Here is a 23,157-nt window from a genome sequence, read left to right on the forward strand (position 1 = left end):
TTTTTGAGCTATGAGTCGTTGGAGCTTGCTCCATATCTGTCGTATGAGGAAAGACCTGTCCAAATCCTAGACAGACAGGAGCAGAGACTTCAATACAAGGTGACCAAGCTGATCAAAGTCTGGTGGCTGAATCAATCAGTGAAGGAGGCCACTTGGGAGACCGAGGCAGATATGAGAAATCGCTATCCGGAGTTTTTTGGTAAGACGTAATTTCGAGGACGAAATTTATTTAAGTGGGGGAGGAACTGTAGAGCCCAAATTCAGTACACGTAAAACTCGTGCATTTATTAAAATTGTTAAATTATTTAATTAAGTTTAAAATGATTTTTAGTGATGCATGATTTATGAAAATACATTATTTTAAATTATTTATGTTTATGTGATGCACGATAAAATATTTTCTCGAGTTTCATGTTTCGGGCGATTATTCGATGCGGGATCGAGGAAAAGAGACCGACGACGATTTTGGCAATTTTATAATGTGGTATTTTATTTTAAGTTAGAAATGGGCATTTTAAATGATTTATTAAGTTTTTAGCATTTTTAAAATCTAATTTATTTATTTTGTGATTTTAAGATTTTTAAAACCTTTAAATTCTAGCAAGTGTGTATTTTATTTTAATTAAGGGATTTTTAAGGTTAGTGCGGATTAAATTTTTAATTAGCATTTTTAATTAGTTATTTAAGCAATAATTTTCACTTAAGCTTAGTGTGGAAATTTGTCATTTTTACGTGTGAGCATGACTAATACGTCTAAGTTATGAAAGATGAGTGTTTGAACTCATTTTAGTATGTGCAGCAGTGGCTCCAAGCGAAATCCAACGAATCCTTCAATGCCAAGTAAGTTTGTTCGACGTGCAAAAGAAAATATTTTAAGTTTTTGAGGTATGCTAAATGTCTTGTGACCAAATTATGAACGGGTTTGGAAGTCGGTGAACGTGGCCGAGGACCTCTCCACCCCGGTAAAGCATGACCGGGTTAAGATTAGGATTGAAAAGCGGTAAAGCTTGACCAGAGACCAATCCACCCGGTAAAGCATGACCGGAGATCTCATGTATGTGGTAGTGGACTTTCCCTGTCAGTCCAATACTGTGGTTTAGTCTTATCAGGCACTTTTATGTATGGGTCACTTGCTTTGAAACATTTCTCTACGCAAAATGATAAAGTTTATGTATGTTCAAGTATGTATGATGCAAGCATATTTAAGAAAAGTTTTACATTGATGACACGTCTATGTTATGTATGTACGTTCAAGCTTATATATGCATGTTCAAGTTTCAAGTATATACGCTCTATTTTAAAGATGCATGTGCTTTTATTACATATTACTTGTTATTTCCAGTTTATACATGTTGAGTCTTTAGACTCACTAGACTTGATCGATGCAGGTGAGGATGACTTTAGGGAGACGAGGGGTGGGGACCAATGAACTGGCTTGGACTGTGAAGGAGGCTAAACCCGAGGACAGCCCATGTTTTTATGAATACTTTGATGGATGTTGTTTCAAATACTCTGATTTTTATGAAGTGGTTTATGATGTTTAAACGATTATTAATTTTGGCAAACTTGGTTGTGGTTGTTTTTAATGCAAATGTTTTTAGACGAGCAAGTTATTTTAATGAAAATTTGAAAGTTTATTTTGTATTTAAGAAAATTTTAATTTTTCCGCAAATTTTAAAATAGTTAAAAGTACGGTACGTTACAGAAATGTAATTGCATCTGTAACAGGAGAATACGTTTCTTCATAATCAATTCCAGGTCTTTGATAAAAACCTTGTGCAACAAGTCGAGCTTTATATCTTAATATTTTCTTTTTCTCATTTCGCTTTCTAATAAAACCCCATTTGTACCCAACAGGTTTTACATCTTCGGGTGAAAGGACTATAGGTCCAAAAAAGTTACGTTTATTTAGCGAATCCAATTCAACCTGGATGGCGTCTTTCCATTTTATCCAGTCCTGTCGATTTTTACATTCACCAAAAGATTTTGGTTCTTGACCTTCATTGTCATTTATGATGTCAAATGCCACATTGTAAGAAAATATCTCATCAATTTCTTTTATATCTTTTTGGTTTCATATTTTTTCAGTATTATTATAATTGATAGAAATTTCACGATTCTCATCAGTTTGTGGTTCTAATAGAACATTTTCATCATCATGTATTTCTGCCGGAATATCATTCTCTATTTTGTGATCATCGTATTTCTCTATGCCTTTTCTTTTTCGATGATTTTTATCGTTGGAACCGATTGGCTTTCCACGCTTCAATCGCTTTATGACATCATGAGTGTCTTTAATTTGTTTCTTTGGAATTTCAATTCGAGCAAAGACATTTACAACAAGTATATATGATTTAGTTACCCTTTTTGTGTCTTCAAATGCATCTGGTATTTGATTTGCTATTCTTTGAAAATGTACAATTTGCTGTACATCTTTTTCACATTGTTTAGTTCTTGGATCCAGACGTAACAATGATGATGTATACCATGTAATTTTTTTTCGATATGTTTCTTTTCTCTCCCTAACATTGGGAAGATTTCCTCATTAAAATGACAATCAGCAAAACGTGTTGTAAACATGTCGCTTGTTTGATGCTCAAGATATGGAATGGTTGATTGGCTATCATAACCAATATAAATTCCGATCTTTCTTTGAGGTCCCATTTTTGTTTGTTGAGGCGGTGCAATAGGTACATATACCATATATCCAAAAAAATTCAGATGTGAAATGTCTGGTTCTTTACCAAAGGCAAGATGCAATGGGGAGTATTTATGATATACACTTGGTCTGATGCGAATTAACCCAGCAACATGTGAAATTGCATGTCCCCATATAGGAACAGGGAGTTTTATTTTCATAATCATTGGTCTAGAAATTAGTTGTAGACGTTTAATCAATGATTCAACTAATCCATTTTGTGTATGTACATGAGCAACAAGATGATCAACAGTGATTCCCATTGACATACAATAATCATTGAAAATCTGTGAAGTAAATTCACCAGCATTATCAAGTCTAATTTTCTTGATTTTATGATCAGGAAATTGATTCCGCAATTTTATTATTTGAGAAAGTAATCTTGCAAGTGCCACATTCCGAGTTGATAATAAACATACATGTGACCATCTGCTGGAGGCATCAATCCATACCATAAAATATCTATATGGTCCACATGGTGGATGAATTGACCCATAAATATCACCCTGAATACGTTCAAGAAACATAAGTGATTCGGTTTGGATTTTAGCTATTGATGGTCTTATAATAAGTTTTCCAAAAGAAAATGCTTTGCATTGAAACTTATTATTTTGAAAGATTTTCTGGTAATTCAGCGGATAACCATGTGTATTTTCTATAATTCTTTGCATCATTATTGAACCAGGATGCCCTAATCGATCATGTCAATTGATTAATGTTGAAAAATTATCAATTACCATGTTTGATTCAATTGGACTTACATGTGTATAATACAATAACCAAAAGTATAGGGACCTAAAGGCTGTTTTCGAATTTTTGGGATCAAATTCTTAAATTTTGAGAAATTTAAAGTTTAATTGGGTTAAATTCGAAAAATTTTGGGACACAAATGCAATTTTCAAAAATTGTAGGGCCAAATGGTAAATAATTTGAAACTTTAAGGGCCAAATTGCAATTTCCGAAAATTTAAGGTAAAAATTCGAAAAATTTTATTGGGTGCTAGAAGTAAATCAGTAATTTTTCGAGGAGTTTGGGATAATTGCCGGTACAAAATTTCTTAAGTTTCAACGCGATCAGATTTGATGGTATGTTTTGTCGCAGGAAGGATATATATTTCAGGTATAGCCACGTATGCATTGCTAGGCTCAGGAGATACACATTCGTTTATATCCGAATCTTTTGTCAAACGACTAGGAATCATACCCGAGGCGATGGATTTGGGATTCAGAGTTTCAATTCCATCCGAAGATCAAAATTTTACCTCACAGATAGTGAAGAAATTGGAGCTTCGGTTACAGAAAAATGCGGTGCAGGCAGATTTGATTGTGCTACAGTTGCCAGAGTTCAACATTATTCTAGGTATGGAGTGCCTTTCTTCGAACAGATCTCTCATAGATTTTCGACGGAGTTCGATATCTGTCCGACCGCTCATCGATAAGCCATTTGTATTTGAGGCAGCCAGACACCAGCAGATGCCGCACATCATTTCTTGTATATGTAAGAGGAATCTCATGTGGAGGGGCTACCAGGAATTTTTGGCCAATATTGTGACAGTGACTGAGCCAATCAGTCAGAGGCAGAGGAGGTCAAATTGAACAGAGATTTCCCCAGTGTTTTCCCTGACGACGTTTCAGGCATTCCACGTGATAGAGAGGTGGAATTTTCATCGAGCTTATGCCAGGTACCGTGCCCATTTCTAAGGCACCCTATCGTCTAGCACCTACAGAGATGAAGGAACTGAAGGATCATATACAAGACTTGCTAGATAAGGGTTTCATTCGCCCGAGCATTTCTTCATGGGGCACACCGGTACTGTTTGTTAAGAAGAAATATGACAGCATGCAGCTCTACATTGATTACAGAGAACTGAACAGAGTCACAGTCAAGAACAAGTATCCACTGCCCAGGATCGATGATCTATTTCATCAGCTTCAGGGAGTATCAGTATTCTCAAAGATAGATCTATGATCAGGATACCACCAGCTGAAGGTGAAAGAGTGTGATGTGTATAAGACGGCATTCAAGACGCGTTATGGGCACTATGAGTTTATGGTGATGCCCTTCGGTTTTACGAACGCACCAGCGATCTTCATGAATCGCGTGTTTCAGTCGTATTTAGATCAGTTCGTCATAGTTTTCATAGACGATATCCTGATCTATTCGAAGAGCAGAGAGGAGAACAGTTAGCATCTGAGGACCGTACTGCAGACTTTGACAGATAGTTGTATGTCAAGTTTTGTAAGTGAGAGTTCTGGCTAGACATAGTGACATTCTTGGGCCACATTGTATCCCGAGATGGAGTGGAGGTCGATCCCAGCAAGGTTGAGGCAGTCCGAGATTGACCAGTGCCTAAGAGTGTGTCAGAGATCCACAGCTTCTTGGGATTGGCTGGGTACTACCAGAAGTTCATTCAGGGCTTCTCTTCTATTGCGGCGTCTATGACCGCCTTGACGAACAAGAACGTGAAGTTTCTTTGGGGACCTGAGTGCCAGGAGAGTTTTGACAGGCTGAAGCAGGCATTGACCACCGCACCAGTTCTAGCTATGCCATCGGGGAAAAGAGAGTTTGTGGTTTATACAGATGCTTCGAAACTCGGTTTGGGTGCGGTTCTGATGCAGCATGACAGAGTTATTGCCTATGCATCCAGACAGCTGAAGTTTCATGAGAAGAACTATCCGACTTATGACCTCGAGCTAGCAGCAGTGGTTTTCGCCCTAAAGATTTGGAGGCATTATCTGTATGGGGAATATTGAAGGATTTTTACTAATCACAAGAGTCTGAAGTATTTTTTCACGCAGAAGGAACTGAACATGAGACAGCGGACGTTGCTAGAGCTAGTGATGGATTATGACTATGACATTAGCTATCATCCGGGTAAGGCTAATGTAGTTGCAGATGCCCTGAGTAGGAAGAATGCAGTGATCGTTCATTTGTCAGTACAGAGACCGTTGCATGCAGAGATTCAGAGGTTTGAGCATGCAGTCTATTCCAGGGGCGTTGCCCCTAGTCTTTCTACCCTGACAGTACAGTCGACATTGAGGGACATGATCCGAGCATGGCAGGCTTCTGACGAGCAGTTACAGAAGTTGAGACATAGGGATGAGGCTAAGGTCCGGAGGTTGTATACAGTTGTGGACGGCATAGTCAGATATCGTGACCGACTGTGGGTTCCTAGCAGTGATTCCCTGAGAGAAGATATCTTGAGTGAGGCCCACAGCACCAGGTATTCCATCCATTCATGGAGTACGAAGATGTATAATGATCTTCAGTCTCTTTACTGTGGCCGGGCATGAAGCGGGATATTCTGCGTTTCGTCTCCGAGTGTTTGACGTGTCAGCAGGTCAAGGCAGAGCATCAGAGACCTGCAGGGAAGTCAATACCACTCCCTATTCTCGAGTGGAAATGGGAGAACATTATAATGGATTTCGTGACAGGGCTTCCGAGCACGACTGGAGGATATAATGTCATTTGGGTGATAGTTGATCGCTCACTAAATCAACACACTTTTTACCGATCAGGAAGACTTTCACCATGACTCAGTACGCAGAGCTGTATATTAGAGATAGTCAGACTGCATGGGATTCCAGTGTCCATCATGTCAAACAGGGATCCGAGGTTCACTTCTGCATTCTGGAAGAGTCTACATCAGGCATTGGGTACTAAGCTGTTATTCAATACTGCCTTCCATCCTCAGATTGACGGACAGTCAGAGAGGGTTATTCATATTTTGGAGGACCTACTCAGAGCTTTTATAATCGACTTCAGGGCAACTGAGAGCCAAAGTTAACTCTAGTGGAGTTCACGTACAACAATAGCTATTATGCATCTATCGGTATGGCTCCATATGAGGCACTGTACGGGAGGATGTGTAGGTCACTAGTTTATTGGGATGAGGTAGGAGAGAGAGCAGAGTTGAGACCAAATATTATCATTCAGACTGCAGAGTTAGTGGTCAAGATCCAAGACAGGATGAAGACCGCTCAGAACCGACAGAAGAGTTATGTAGACCAGCGGCATATGGATCTTGAGTTTGCAATAGGGGACCATGTATTTGTGAAAGTCGTACCGATGAAGGGTGTGATGAGATTCGGGTAGAAGGGCAAACTCAGTCCTAGATTCATAGGACCGTTTGAGATCCTGGAAAAAGAATCCTTCGCATGTACTGAACTATGAGTCACTTCAACTGACATCGAAACTGTCTTTCGAGGAGAGACCCACTCAGATATTGAATAGACAAGAGAGGAGACTCCGGAACAAGGTGATCCACATGGTCAAAGTCAAGTGGCAGAATCATTCCGAGGAGGAGGCTACTTGGGATAATGAGGCCGAGATGAGGAGTCGCTACCCGTAGTTATTTGGTATGTTTTAAATTTCGAGGACGAAATTCTGTTTAGGGAGGGAGAATTGTAAGGTATAAGAAATTTGAACTACGTAACCTGACTACATGCAATCTATGGTTTTTATTTAAAATATGTGTTTAATAATTTTTATGCATTTATTGCATGATTATTGCATGGTTAGGTGTTTATTTCCTGGTTATTTTAAATTTTCATACATTAAGGTTTTAAGTGTGTTTCACGCTCGAACAAGTAACGGAAACCGGGAATAATCAGGAAAATTTTTTTTATTAAATAATTAGTTTTATTTATTTAATATATGGTGTATTAAATTATGATTTTTGAAAATTGGTCTTGGTTGGGTATTTTATTCGTCGGGTTAATTTTACCGGTGCACAAATTTTAACGATTCGGAGGACTTTTTGAGAGTTCGGGCAATATTTTCAAAAACTTACCTAAATGAAATATTTTTCGAGAGGGTTTTTGGGCTTGACGGGTTTATTTTATGGTATAATGGGCCTAAAACCTTTTTAAACTCCCTTAGTTATTATTATAGGCCCATTATTGCATAAGCTTCTACTTAAACTCTACCCTATCAAACCCTAACCCTAAACCTATCACACGGCCGCCCCTCCCCTTCAGCAGCAGCAAAATTTCGATAGCTTTCTTCAGCAGCCACTCATTTTCCTCTCAAAGTTTTAAAAGAAAATCTTCCCCCGCCTCTCCGGTGCACGTTCTACGCAAGAATCTTCATGTTTTTGAGCGCATAAACGATAAGGCATGCCTTGTACCTCTTTTTCTCATCATTCACACTATATACATGCGGTTGTAGGTGTGTTTGCATGAGAATTATTCGACTAGCCATGTAGTAACGTTTTGATAAGGGTTTTGACATGTACGTGCTTATATCTTTTGCATAACTCACGTTTTCTTAACTTTGTGCAAGGGGGCTGCCATTTTGTGTTTCTAGAGGGCTGAACACGTCAAGGATTAAGGGACCTAAGTGCTGAAGTCGGTTAGTGTGCGAGGTATTGAGAGGGCCGAACGTTTTCCTTGGGTGTATGGCTCGGTTACGGGATGATCGGCTTATGTGACTGAGCAGGCAGTGCAAGGGCCGATTCAAGTCCTGGACCAGACCTTGATGGGCCTGAGACGTGTCATATGATGGCTCGAACACTGCAGGACCTGGCCACGAAGCCGATCGATCGAGTTGAGAGTAGGTTGGCTGCGGGTGGAATCTTCTTTGGTGGCTCTCGGGCATTCGCATCTTGCAGTACGCATGGGACTGTAGGTCCAGGAGGGTCCAAGGGTGATCTAGGAATGGTTGACTTGGAGCTGGTCCTTGTCGATTTGGGCTAGAGTCTAGAAATCGCGCCTAGGATAAAGCTAGGGTTTCCTGGTAGGTGAGCTGGAAATTTCCAGAAACTTTCAACCATGGTTCGTAGGTCCTAATGGCTTTGGAATGAGTGGTGTAGGGGCTGGTCGAGTAGGTTCAATTCATGGTTTAAGTTGGGAAATATTTGATTAAGTTTCCGGTTGATTCGAGTTAAAACCGGGACCTCGGTCCAAGTTTTAAAACGAATCGTATAAGTTTTGTAACGGACTCGATTTTACGTCTAAAAAATGTTTATTATTATGTTTTGAGGTGTTTTAGGGAGTTTGGTAGGCTTCGGGTCGAGTTTTGAGGTCCATGGGTAAAATGGTCAATTATGGTTTCCAGGGGCAAAATGGTCATTTTGCATCGAGTCGAGTTTTAGTCCTGGCAGCATCCTAAACACGATTTGACATGTTTTAAATTTTTATATTATCACGTATATGACTTTTTATGAAATTACGAAAAATACGTTGCATGATGGACTTTAAGGAAAATTACGTAAATGCATGATTTTTATAAGTGATGAAAATTATGACACGTTTTGAAGGAAGAGAGTTGGTTGTGACTAAGTGCAGAAATTTCCAGTAGCTTCTTAGGCTTTTCCAATGGTTCTAAATGGCTTGAATTGTGTTGAAAATGGGTTGATTAGGTGTTATTAAGCTATGGTGAATGTTTGGTTAAGATTCGGGTTGATTCAGATTAAAACCGAGACTTTGGTTCAAGTTTTAAAATGAAATACGAATTTAGTCGAGGGACATAAGTTTACGTCTAAGAAATTCTCATGGGTATTTTAAGGTGTCATGGTAGGTTTGGATGGATTCGTGTCGAAGTTTTAAGGCACATGAATAAAATGGGAAATTTAGGGTTTCACGGGCAAAATGATCATTTTACACCTGAAAAATGTTAGGAGCCCTGGCAGTGTCCCGATAACTAAAATGAATGTTAAAATATTTATTTTGAAAGGTAATGGAATTTTATGATGGAAAATGATAGAAGCTAAAAGACGTGTTGCATGTTTGGTTTTAAAAAATAATATTTTTGCATGTATTTTTATAAAGTGATGGAAACGATGAAAAATGTTTTGAATGAAGTGACTTGATTGTGACGGTAAGAAAATGGTGATTCGTGAGAGACAAAGCCCCTATGGAACTCATTTAAGGGACAAAGCCCCGTGGGAACCCAACATTGAGTTTCCATAGGCCAAGATCCAGTAACGGAAAAGTGGTTGCTGGTATACCTGCCAACTATAGGCCAAGGCACATTATGAAAAAGTGGTTATTGTTGCCCCATCGCCTGGTATCATGGTTACAGCTGAGATTGATCAATCGACCGAAGGATGGAAGGATTGTCGCAATTAATGAACGGATTTCACTCCAAAAGAAAATGTATATGTATATGATGAAAGGAAAAATATATGATGAAAAAAAAGGTTTAAGTTTATGCACGTCATGATAAAGTTATTTTATTAAAAGTATTTTTTTACGGTTGCATGTGGATGTATACGTATTACATGTTACTATTGTTTAAGCTGGCTGAGTCAATAGACTCACTAGGTGTGAATGATGCAGGTGATGATTTTACTGTGGAGACAGTAGGGATGGATGATTGAACTGGCTGGGTTGATGGTGCACTAACCCGAGGACCATTGCTAGTTTTTTCACATAGTTATATTTTTACAGTACTTTAAAGAGATTCATGACTTTTGGAAGTAAGAGTGGTTTTTGAGAGGACTTATGACGTTTATGCTATTTTTGAAAAATGTTAGTTTTAAGTTGGGTTTAACGTTTATGATTTTACGGCTTTTACTGTACTTTTGGATTTTTAAGTAAATAGATGGTGAGTTTATTTTAATGGTACAAAAATTATATGTATATATATATATGATGTTCAGCCTAAGCCTTAGTATTTAAAAAACAATTCTAGTATATTTTTAAAAAAAGAGTTAGAGACGTTTCAGTTGGTATCATAACAATATTCTTGTAAAGGGTAGTTTTTCCATGCCCAGTTCCAGAAAGCTCACTCTTCGGGCCTCAAGTCTGTATGTTTTAATGATTTTAATGATGTCACCTGCATGTTACATGATTTATATTCTTAAGTTACACGTTTATATGCTTTTGAAATTTAGTTAGCATTTATGTTTAAGATGATCGATAAATGGTTCTTATAAGCTAAATGGTTAGACGCTTAGATTTAATTGCATGTTGGTTACGTTTAGAATTTGGAATACGTTCAAATATAATGTCTCCTAAACGCGCACCTAATACTGATAGACAATCTGATAATCATGAGGGTCGTAGAGAGAATGCAACCCTACCTCCCAATGTGGATGTTGCTACTAGAGTGCTGGAGGGTATGGCATGCTTCTTTGAGTAGCAAGCTCCGAGGCCACAACATGATATGTATGATCAATTCAGGAGGCTGGGTCCGAAGGAATTTTCAGGTACCACCGAACCATTTGTTGCTGAGGGTTGAATCAGATCCCTTGAGGTGCATTTTCGTTATCTGGATATGGGGGATGCTGATCGAGTCAGGTGTGCCACTTATATGCTTTGGGATGATACTTCCCTTTGATGAGAAGGAGCTGTGCAGGTTGTCAATCTAGCCACCCTTACTTGAGTGCGATTCAAGGACATCTTCCACGAGAAGTATTTCACTGCTGACGTCAGCGGACGCTTGAAGAGAGAGTTTATGAGTCTTGTCAGGGAGACATGTCTATGGCTGAGTTCATAAGGAAGTTTTATAGGGGTTGTCACTTCGCGCCCCTCATTGCTAGAGATGTTGCTGAGAATTGAGGCATTTCATGGATGGCCTCCGACCCACTATTCGCCGAGATGTGATGTTGATGAGACCGTCGGATTATGCAGTTGCCACTTCTTGTGCTTTCCATACTAAACAAGCCTTGAAGGGCCAAAATGAAATAATTTTGAAACTTTAAGGGGCTTAAACTCGATTTTCGAAAATTATTTTTGGCAAATTGTGTAATTTTGAGACTTGATAAGGGTTAAGTGTGGTAATTTTCAAGAATTTTGGGTGATTAATAATAGAAATTCTTTAAGTTTTCTACCCAATTGGATTTGATGGTATATTTTTCGTAGGAAGGATATTTATTTCAGATGTAGCTGCCTATGCATTACTAGATTCAGGAGCTACACACTCATTTATATCTGAGACGTTTTTCAAGCGACTAAAGATTACACCTGAGGATTTGGATTTGGGCTTTAGAGTTTCTATTCCTTCTGGTGATCAGATGGTTACCACGAGCATTGTGAGGAATCTGGAGCTTCGTTTACTGAAGAGTGCGGTTCAAGCATATCTCATCGTACTCCCGATTCCTGAGTTTGACATCATTCTTAGCATGGATTGGGTATCTTTGAATGGAGTTCCAATATATTTTCGACAGATGTAAGTATCTATTCGACCGCCCAGCGGGAAATATTTTGTCTTTGAGGCAGCAAGGAACGAGCAAATGCCGAACATTATCTCCTGCATCTGTGCTAATAAATTTATGATACGAGGCTGCCAAGCTTTTTTAGCGAGTGTTATTTCAGTACTTATTCCTATCACTCAGAAGCTAGAGGATGTTGAGGTTGTTAGAGACTTTCTTAGCATCTTTTCTGAGGACGTTTCTGGCATTCCACTAGACCGAGCAGTGAAATTTTCTATTGAGTTGATGTCGGGTACAATGCCAATTTCGAAGGCACCCTATCGTCTAGTACCAGCCTAGATGAAAGAGCTGAAAGATCAAATTCAGGATTTGCTGGACAAGGGTTTTATTCACCCGAATTGTTCTCCGTGGGGCGCACCATATTATTTGTGAAGAAAAAGGATGGTAGTATGCGACTCTGCATTGACTATATAGAGATAAACAAAGTCCCAATCAAGAATAAGTATCCCCTTACCTAGAATCGAGGACTTTTTTTATCAGTTGCAGGGATCTTCAATTTTCTCGAAGATAAATCTTCGTTCAGGATACCATCAACTGAAAGTGAAGAAGTCAAATGTTCATAAAACAGCTTTCAGGACTCGATATGGGCACTACGAGTTTCTAGTGATACCATTCGTGTTGACCAATGCGCTAGAAATCTTCATGGACCTCATGAATAGCGTATTTCAGCCGTATCTAGATCAGTTTATCATAGTCTTTATAGATGATATTCAGATTGACTCGAGGAGCAGACAAGAGAACAGTCAGCACTTAAAAACGGCTCTACAAATATTTCAAGACAAAAATATGTTTTCTAAGTTCAGCAAGTGCGAGTTTTTGCTGGAGAGAGTGGAGTTCTTAGGCCACATTATCTCTAGAGATGTTGAAAGTCCATGAAAAGAATTACCCGACTCATGACCTCGAGCTTGCAGCAATAGTTTTTTCTTTGAAGGTCTGGATACATTACTTGTATGGGGAGAAGTGCAAGATTTTCACTGATCATAAAAGCTTGAAGTACTTTTTCACCCAGAAAGAGTTGAATATGAAGCAGCGAAGATGGTTAGAGCTGGTGAAGGATTAAAACTATGATATTAGCTACAATCCGGAAAAGGCCAATGTGGTCGCAGACGCTTTGAATAGAAAGACAGCAGTTAGTGCTCAATTGACAGTTCAGAGACCCTTGCAGGCAGAAATTCAGCGATTCGAGCTTGCATTATATGCTAGGAGCAAGGCTCCTAATATTTCTGCTTTGACAGTTCAGTCGACCTTAAAGGATAGAATCCGTGAAGTTCAGTCTTCTAATGAGGAATTATAGAAATAGAGACTGAGAGATAAATCTAAGGTTGGAAACTGTATTCAGAGGAGGATGGCATAATTCGATATCGAGATCGACTTTGGGTTCCTAGTGCTGATTCACTGAGAGAAGTTGGTATGAAGGAAGCCCATAATACTTCGTACTACATTAATCCTTGAAGTACGAAGATGTATAAAGATTTGCAGACATTGTATCGGTGGCCGAGCAAGAAACGAAACGTCTTGCGTTTTGTGTCCGGGTGTTTGACATGCCAGCAAGTTAAAGAAGAACACCAGAGGCCAGCCGGGAAGCTTAAGCCACTTCCTATTTCCGAGTGGAAATGGGAAAATATCATTATGGATTTCGTAGAGAGATTGTAATAGACTATCAGGGGATTCAACGCCATTTGGGTGATAGTTGATCGTATTACAAAATCAGTGCACTTTCTACTTATTAAATGACATTTACCAAGATACAGTACGCAGAGCTGTACATCCGAGAGATAATCCATTTGCACGGAATCTCAGTATCTATTGTTTCGGACAGAGACCCGAGATTCACATCGTCCTCCTGGAAGAGTCTGCATTCGGCTATGGGGACAAAGTTGTTGTTCAGTACAGTGTTTCATCCTCAGACCGATGGTCACTCTGAAAGGGTGATTCGGATTCTGGAGGATCTACTCTGAGCTTGTGTGATCGATTTGAAGGGCAGCTCAGAACCGAAGTTACCTCTAGTGGAGTTCACCTATAACAATAGCTACCAGTCGTCTAAAGGTATGGCTCCTTATAAGGAACTTTATGGGAGGAAATGAAGATCACCGATACATTGGGATGAGGTTGGTGAAAGAGGATAGTTAGGCACAAACTTGATCAAGCAGACAGCATAGCTAGTATTCAAAATTCGATATAGGATGAAGACTGCTCACAGCCGCCAGAAGAGCTATACTGATAAGCGTTGAATGGAACTAGAGTTTGCAATGGGCGACCACGTGTTTGTGAAAGTAGCACCTATGAAGGGTGCTATGAGATTTGGCAAGAAAGACAAATTCTTTCCGAGGTTCACAGGACCGTTTGAGGTTCTGGAGAAGATTGGAACATTAGCCTATAGAGTGGCTTTGCCACCGATGCTAGCTGGAGTGCATAATATGTTCTATATCTCGATGTTGCGAGAAGGTACATGTCGAATCATTCACATGTACTAAATTATGAACCTCTGCAGTTGACTCCGAATATGTTTTATGAGGAAATGCCTACACATATTCTGGATAGGCAAGAGAGAAGACTCCGGAATAAAGTTATTCAAATGGTAAAAATCAAGTGGCTAAATCATTCGGAGGATGAAGTTACTTGGGAAATTGAGACTCACATGAAGAGTCGCTACCCGGAGTTATTCGGTAAGTATTAATTTCGATGATGAAATTTCATTTAAGGGATGGAGGAATTGTAAGGTCCAAAATGCAACAACGTAATCCAAGTGCATGCAAATCTGGGAAAAATAGAAAATGCCTGCAAAAAAATCATTTTAATTGCATTAATTAAATGTGGTAGACATAGTTACGTGTTTAAAATATGGTTTTCTATTACAATGCATAAAATAATGTTTTCAAGGGTTATCCGAGATGTGACCGAAGAACGGAGACAGAGACCGTAAACGAAAATATTTTTTTATTAAATGATTATTTTTAATTATTTAATATATGGTATACTTAAAGTGTAATTTTCGAAAATAATGGCTTTTGAGATGTTATTGAAGATTCAGCTAATATTTTTTAAAATTTTCCTAAATGAAATACTTTTCCTACTTTCTAATGGGCCTAATGAGCCTATTATACTAATGTTATTGAGCTCATTTGTCTATCTTATTATTTATAACCAAAGGTGGTATTTCCAAGCTTTAGAACTCTTCAAAAACTCATGCCTACACTAAAGAATCCTAGCGACACACGCACACACACCTACAGGTTTAGGCTTCTTCACATCGGTTTTGAAGGAAGAAAAAGCAGCAAAGGCTCCTCCATCTCTCTGTCAACGTTCCTTCGTGTCAAGGCTTGAATATTCGTGCATGATACACGCAAATGCACGCCTTATTCATTCTTCTTTTTTCTCATCGCTCATATCATATTATGTGTGAATATAAATTTTTGCATGAAAAATTTGATACACTCTTATTTATTTTCGTTTTTATGGAATTCACATTGGAAAAACTTGATTTTTTACATGATTTTGATGGTTCTTGTTAAAAGGAAGGGTTGCCACGTTAGAGATGTTAGGGGCTTGATTTACAGGAAGTTTAGGGACCTTTAGATGCATGGTTCAGGGCTAGAACGAGACAAGGGAAGGGAACGCATGGCTAGGTTTTCTTGAGGGATAGGGCTCGCGTTGGAAGAGAAAATAGAAGGGAGTCGTGCAGGGGTTGTCCGGGCAAGGGGCTGGGCTCGTAAGGGTCTTAGCATCGAACCTTGGTGGTACACACACGGCTGGAGAAGCTTGGTAGTGCAAGAACAGCAAGGCATGGGCACGCAAACTATGTCGCGTGCGTTGGAGATGAACCATGCATGTCCTAATGCATGGCTCGCTAAGTCTATTCCAAATGGGTCCTAAAGGTTGGATCTTGGTCCTAGGAGGGCTGGTCGGGGTCAGGTATCATCGGTTATGGTCTAAGATCGATGGAACTTGGGAATTGTTTAGGGCTAGGGTTTGGAAAATTTGTGCATAAATTTTCAGTAGCTTCCTATGAAACGTCTGCTCATTTTAATATTCTACTGAAACATTTTTTTTCTTTTAAAAAAAAAAATACAATGGCCGAAACCATGCCTACAAATTCCCAAAAAATTTGAATCATGTATTCTATAAAATCATCCCATTACCGAATAAAATAACTGCAGTTAAAATTATGAAATGAAAAACTCACCTAAACATTTTCCATTTACAGAATAAAACAACAAGCATATTAAAATCTGTCAAAACCCTCAACACAGTAACAATTTCAACCATTTTAAAATTTGCTTAAACGTTTTCCCATAAAAGCATATATTTGCGGAAAAAGACAAGGTCCTCGTGTTCGCGTTCGCACAGCCAACTCCGCCTACTCAGTCCTCATCAATATGCTCACCTGAATCATTCACACCTTGTGAGTCTAAAGACTCACGCCTATAAATTTAATAGAAAATACATACACATAACATGCAACAGTGAAAAGTACTGTACTCAACATACATTTCATGATCATTAAAAGCGTAAACATAAACATATCGTAAAATCATACGTGTCAAAACTGCTCATCATATCATCATATACTTATACATTTACTTTAATTGAATTCAGTTTGTTAGTTGTCACTTTCGTATCAGCTCTATCGTATCAGCTCTATTCGATGGATCCATCTAATATAACCGCGGTACCCGGCGGCGGGGATATCAGTGACAGCATTACCCGTCCACTGAGCCTTGGCCTCAGCTCATAATATATCATATAATCGAGTTAGTCACAACCAACTCTTATCATTCAAAATGTGTCATCATGTTCATCACTTAATAAAAACATGATATACGTAAATTTTCCTTAAAACCAAGCATGCAACGTATTTTTCATAATTGCCTTAAAATCATATACATGATGCATAAACATTTAAAAATATGATAAATTTGTACTCAGGGTGCTGCCAGGACTAAAAACTCACCCCGGATGCAAAATGACAATTTTGCCCATATAAATCCAAAATGACCGTTTTACCCCTGGACCTCTAAATTCCAATCCGAAGCTTACCAAACTCCTTAAAACATCCAAAAACATATTTAAAAGTGTTTCGAAGACGTAAACTCGAGCTCGATCAAAACTTGACCAATTCTTTTTAAACTAGGACCAGGGGCCGATTTTAACCCGAACCGACCCGAAACTTAATCAAATTTTCTCAAACTCAAATCATGATCAAATCTCCATGACCAGCCTCTAATCCACTTATTTCAGACCACTTAGGACCTAGAAACAAGCCCCAAAGGTTGTTGGAATTTTCTGCACAAAATATCTTCAAACCCTAATGCAGTAAACTTGCCAATTCTCGACCCTAGGCCCTACCGGCTCAGACCAGACTTTGAACAACCCTTCCTAGCCCACATTAGGACCTTTCTAGACCAACCTAACCCAAGCTCACAGCCCCATACATGCTGCAACACGCCGACAGCCGAGAGTCACCAAAAGAACCTCAACTCGCGACCACCTTGACTCACTCACCCTATATTGACTTCTCCAATAACTCCACCCATGTTCGAGCCACCCTAGGCCATGGATCAGACCCACCAGGGTCTGTTCCAGGGCTAGGGACGACCATTGCACAGCCGGCACACCCAACTCTTCAGATCTAGCCACACACAACTCAAGCAAACAAGTTGAAACCTTCGGCCTATGCATAATCTTGCCCCTCATCATACTCCATCCCTATGACACAATTATTTTCAACGTGAACAGCCCCTTGACAACAAAACTCGGCAGCCCCCTTACACCAAATCAAAAAAAGGTGAGTTTGTAACAAAAAGAAGCACTTTTCATGTCAAAACTTTGCACAAATGAAACCACATGATAGATTAAGGGATTCTTCAAGAAAGTACATATATATCAGCATATAATTGGTGTAAATGTTGAGAAAAAGAGATTCATGGCGTGCCTTGATGTTTTTACGCTAGAAAACTTGAATATGCGCGCATAGGATGAACATCGGAGGAGAGGGGAAGGGTTTTCTTGCAAGAAAAAGGGAAGGATCGAAGGCTGTTGTTCTTGCTGTTGGCAAGAGAATGCTGCTAATTAGGGAGGGGGCGGTTGCTAGTGGAGGGATTAGGTATAGGGTTAGCTTAGTGGGTTTTTTAAATAGTTAGTTATGTACTAATGGGTCAAAAATAAAGATTAAGGGATATAAAAGAAGTGTTGGGCCCATTAAGCACTAAATCAAACCCGAAAAGCCCAAAAATGTTCCTAAAAAATATTTCGTTTAGGTACATTTTTTAAAAATATTGCCCGAGCCCCCAAAAAGTTCTCCGACTCGCTAAATTTTGCGTACCGGTTAAAATATAACCCGGCGGGTAAAAATAGCTAACCAAGGCCCATTTTCAAAAATCATACTTAAAAACACCTCATATTAATCAATTAAAATTAATCTTTCAATAAAAATATTTTTCCTGAATATCACCGATCTTCGTTCCTCGTTCGAGCGCGAAATACAAATTAAAATCCTAATGCATGAAACTTTAAATAAAACATGAATTAAAATACAAATTCATGAAATAAACATGCATTTAATGATTTAAAACAATTTAATAAAATACAAAAGAAATTTAATAACTTGCATACATGTGGTTCACGTGGACCTTCAAATATTCCCAACGATACAATCTATCCCCATTTAATTGAATTTCGTCTCCGAAATTCGCTTATCCTCGATAATCAAAAAGTTTACACTCTTAATTCTAGTATCCCAAAAATCATCGCTTTCGCTGCGCTACTCTGATAAAATAAGTGTTAAGCTGTCCTTACGTCTCCTCAATCCTAATTAAATTGCCTGCCAAAATTCTTGATTGCGAATCGCAACTTAAAACGACTTAGGGTGACTTAGTTCTATTATACTATGACCTCGAATTTGACTTATCTCGCAATTCCTCATACTAGAGATGAATTTCTAAACTTATCGCACCTTACGTTTCTTATAATATGCCCATAATGTTCATCAACCTATTACATTAGCATTTATGCAGTCAACTTAAGAAACCTTAGCACCAAAAGTTACTGATCGACTTCTATACTCGGTAATACAATTAAAAGTTAAACTTTATCTCAACCCCATAATAATATTAGCCTAAGATCCTTGAATCGAATCTTTATCTTACGGCACCAAACTTACGTAACCTACTATTTACAAGTACATCTCAAATATCAAATTGTTGCAAATCTTAAATTCGAGTAGCGTTAGTCCATAAAACCTAAAATGTACGATACCGATCTTCTACCTAAATAATGAAATCATTCTAGCACCAATTACATGCTTAAATTATTTCCTTCTCAATTACAATATAGTTGAGGCCAAAGACCCTTGGACTTTCCTCATTAGAACTTATATCGCATTCTTACGTATCATCAATGCTTAATACTTAATACATACTAACGTACAAAACTTAATAAATTATCCCATGTTAGCATTAGACTAACTCTAGTAATTCAACTTCACTTATGATCCATAGCATTCTAGAATCCACACATCGAGATTTTTTATTACTTACCCGCCAAAAATCTTAATATTCGTTCATTGGTAACTTATGTTGAACCCAACTAGTTTCTTTTGGTTTTTATTTCGCCCAAATTTTCGTATGAATACCTATCTCCTAAACTTGAAATTCAACCTTACGCAACCCAAATGATATTAGATAACATAATTCTCACACACATAATCACTTATTCCCAAGTTTCCTAATGACTTTCAAAAATTACTCAAGATAAGGTGTCCACCCCTCTTCTTAAATGTGTCTATCAAGTAACCATCCTACCCACCTTTCCAGAAAAATCTAATCATAACCAAGGTATAATTTTAACTCTTAAGATCATGATTAAAACTTATGCTACATCAAACATTAGGTTCCCAAAAATAATTTAACATACTGTCTAATCTTATAACTTAGCTAATTGATCAACTTTATCTTAAATTTTTATCACACTAAATTCTTAAATTTCCACAGCATTTGTAACGTCTACCGTTTTAAAAGTGCGAAAATATTTTTTTTAAAGCTCACATTTTGAAAATAAGCATTTAAATAAATTGCATGCTTGCAGTCTTACTTAAAAATATCCTTTAAAAAAAATCATAAGTAATTACCAATAAAAATATAACGGAGCAAAACGAGTAAAAGTCTTAACATCAAACAGTAAAATAAATAGCATATAAAATGCTCATATCCTCTCAAATCGTAAATTCATAAATATGTGGAAAAACATGAGGTCCTCGGGTCGTGTCGCCCACCAGGTCTGCCGACTCAGAGTTTGGCACCTCCAGTCCCCTTGATATCATGTTCACCTGCATCACATACGCCTAGTGAGTCTAAAGACTCAACACACCTGCACCCGAAATAACAAGAACATATACACAGCACACAGCAGTGAAAATATCATGTAATCAACATACCTTTCGTGAACTTTAAAAGCTTAATGTAAACGTCTCGTGTAAAATAATGACGTGTCAAAACAGCACATCGTTAATCATCATTTATCATTCATCGTTATCATTTTTTTGGTGAATTAAGTTCATTAGAGATGACTATCGTACGTCATCATTTACGATGGATCCATCATACACAAAACCGCAGTACCCGTCGGCTGTCGGACATCAATGACAGGATTACCCATCCTCTGTGCCTAGGCCTCATCATCATCATTTACATATACGTCTTATGCATTTACATATACTTCGATTGTAATGCCCGAGATTTTTATCCTGTTAATTCGAGAATTTGATTTATGAATTGACGTGATTATAGAAGGAAAAACCGAGGAAGACGTGGAGAAAACATATGATTCATGTGTGAGGACAGAAGGCCTCGCGCATATGCGCGGAGATGAGGCGCGCATATGCGCGATCAGCAAGTGCCAAGGCAGAAGACCTCGCGCATATGCGCGAGACTAGGCGTGCATATGCGCGAGCATGTGAATTGCCCGAGTGCTGAGACAGTAGGTCTCGCGCATATGCGCGAGATGATGAATTCATTATTGCCGAGACAGATAGTCTCGCGCATATGCGCGAGACGTGCTGAGTGAATATTAAGCCACATGTCTTGCCATGCATGTTAAGGAGTAATTAATCCTTCATTCATTCAGAATTCTCAAAGAAAGGAAACCGAGTAACCTCCATGAATCCTCAAGCTTTGAAATTCTAGAATTGTGATTTTGCGAGATTTGACCGTCCGATTTTCAATCCAAGTTTAGTTCCGTGCTCCTCTCGTCAAAGGCTTCAAAAGTATGTGAGTTTATTTACTTTTCAGCATGGTTCGAAAATTTATTGTTGGGGAAATCATAATTTGAGTTATATTATGTGTTCCTGAGATTGTGGTAATCGTATAATCGAAACCAGATTGAAGAACAGACAGTTTATGAATTGGTTATCAATTTTCAGTCTATGTTGAGTGAGATTGTACAGATTTGATATTATGGGTTGAAATTGTGATTGATTATGAGCTGTGAACTATATCTGTTGATGTCTGAATTGCTGGATATATCGAGATTTGTGCTGTTATGCCATCAAAACAGAATTAGATTGAGTTCTGATCATATCCAGTATTGCCTTGAGTTGTATGTTATATTGTACTTCTCAAAATGTCATTCCAGATTTGGTATTGAAGGCTTCGAAGACTGAACAAGCCAGATTGAGATTTGATTCCACCAAGAACTAACGAAAAGAAAGGTATAAATCTATGTTAAACTGAGAAGATACAACTCGAGTAAGAGATAGGTTGAGTTTCCCAAAACCACATACTTTATTTTCATTGCTTTGATACATTTGCAATTCTTGAGATTGATATGCTTAGTCTATTGAATTATAGCAAGGCATGTGTTATGAGTCTTTGGCAGAGGTTCCAAGTCACTGGACATTTGGTTTATATCGATGTGCTTAGGAGAAGATCGACTCCTATTGTAGAGATTCGATATAGAGTGCCAATGTCTGGGAATAAGAACGTACCGCCATCTAGCTGGGAAGAGTAGGCAGGAGACTTGTTACGTTCTTATTCAAACCGGGATCCCTAGATAAGAGTCGAGTCAAAGAGGAAGAGTTAAAGAGTTTGATTTATTGCTTTTTATCGATTTATGTTTTCGTAGACTACGATCCATATTGTTTTACAAATGTTATATGCTTTTCTATATGTTTGGATGAAATGCATGTATACATTGTTTATACTGGGAAATATATTTTTCATCGGAGTTATCCGGTTGTTGTTGTGTTTGTATGTGTGCACGACAACAGGTGGGACAGGATCAGGGTCGAGAAGAGCCTGAGAGATCGAGATTAGAGTGGAGATCCGGGCCTAGATGTAGAACTGGTTTTCAACACTTGATATGTAGTGGATGAATACTAGTATGTTATGATTGTATATTGTACAAGACTTGTACTTTTGATCATGTTGTAGATATTGAACTAGATCTTGTAATTTGAATAAGATGGGACCTAATTTTTTGTAGAAATTTGTACACTTGTTATAAGGTGTTCAACATTTAAAAAAAAAATTTGCGACCCAGATTATTTAATTCATCCATTTAATCCCAATGATGATTGAAAAGAATGAGTTAGCGTCCGGGTCCCCACATCGGTTGGTATCAGAACTGTAGCTGTACTTTCCTTATACTGGAATAGAAGCGAGTGAGCGGAGTAGATTGAGTTTTCTTTCCTGCTTTTGTGGTGCTAGCATGTTTTACTACTTTGAAAGACATGTTTACCTGATTATCTGAATTGATTGGAAACGTGTATTATTGAGAGAAGGAATCAGAACCGATTCTTGATCAGAGGTATGATGATCAAAGGAAGACTGAGATAGATATGTTATATTTTATTACTAACCATTTTGATAATCAGATATGCCTCCTCGAAGAATCCCAGAACAGGGTAGTACATCGAACAACCCAATGGATGTTACAGCGACACCCATGGAAACACTGCTGAAGAGATTTCAGTCCTTTAAACCGCCGACTTTGAAGGGCACTGAGAATTCTATCGATTGTGAAAGCCGGCTTAATGATATTGAAATGTTGTTTGATTCACTTGACTACACAGATGAGCGTAGAGTTAGACTGATTGGGCACCAGTTACACGAGGTTGCAAAAAGCTGGTGGCTCACAACCAAGAGAGCTTTGGAGCATCGAGATACAGTTATTACTTGGAAGATTTTTAAAGCTGAATTTTATCAACGATTCTTCCCACTATCGTACAGAAAAGACAAGGGTGCAAAGTTTGCTAATTTGAGACAGGGTCATCTGAATATTGAAGAATATGTGGCCAAATTCTCTACCT

The sequence above is a fragment of the Primulina tabacum genome, chromosome 17, assembly GCF_025594145.1.
Source record: "Primulina tabacum isolate GXHZ01 chromosome 17, ASM2559414v2, whole genome shotgun sequence".
Taxonomy (NCBI): domain Eukaryota; kingdom Viridiplantae; phylum Streptophyta; class Magnoliopsida; order Lamiales; family Gesneriaceae; genus Primulina; species Primulina tabacum.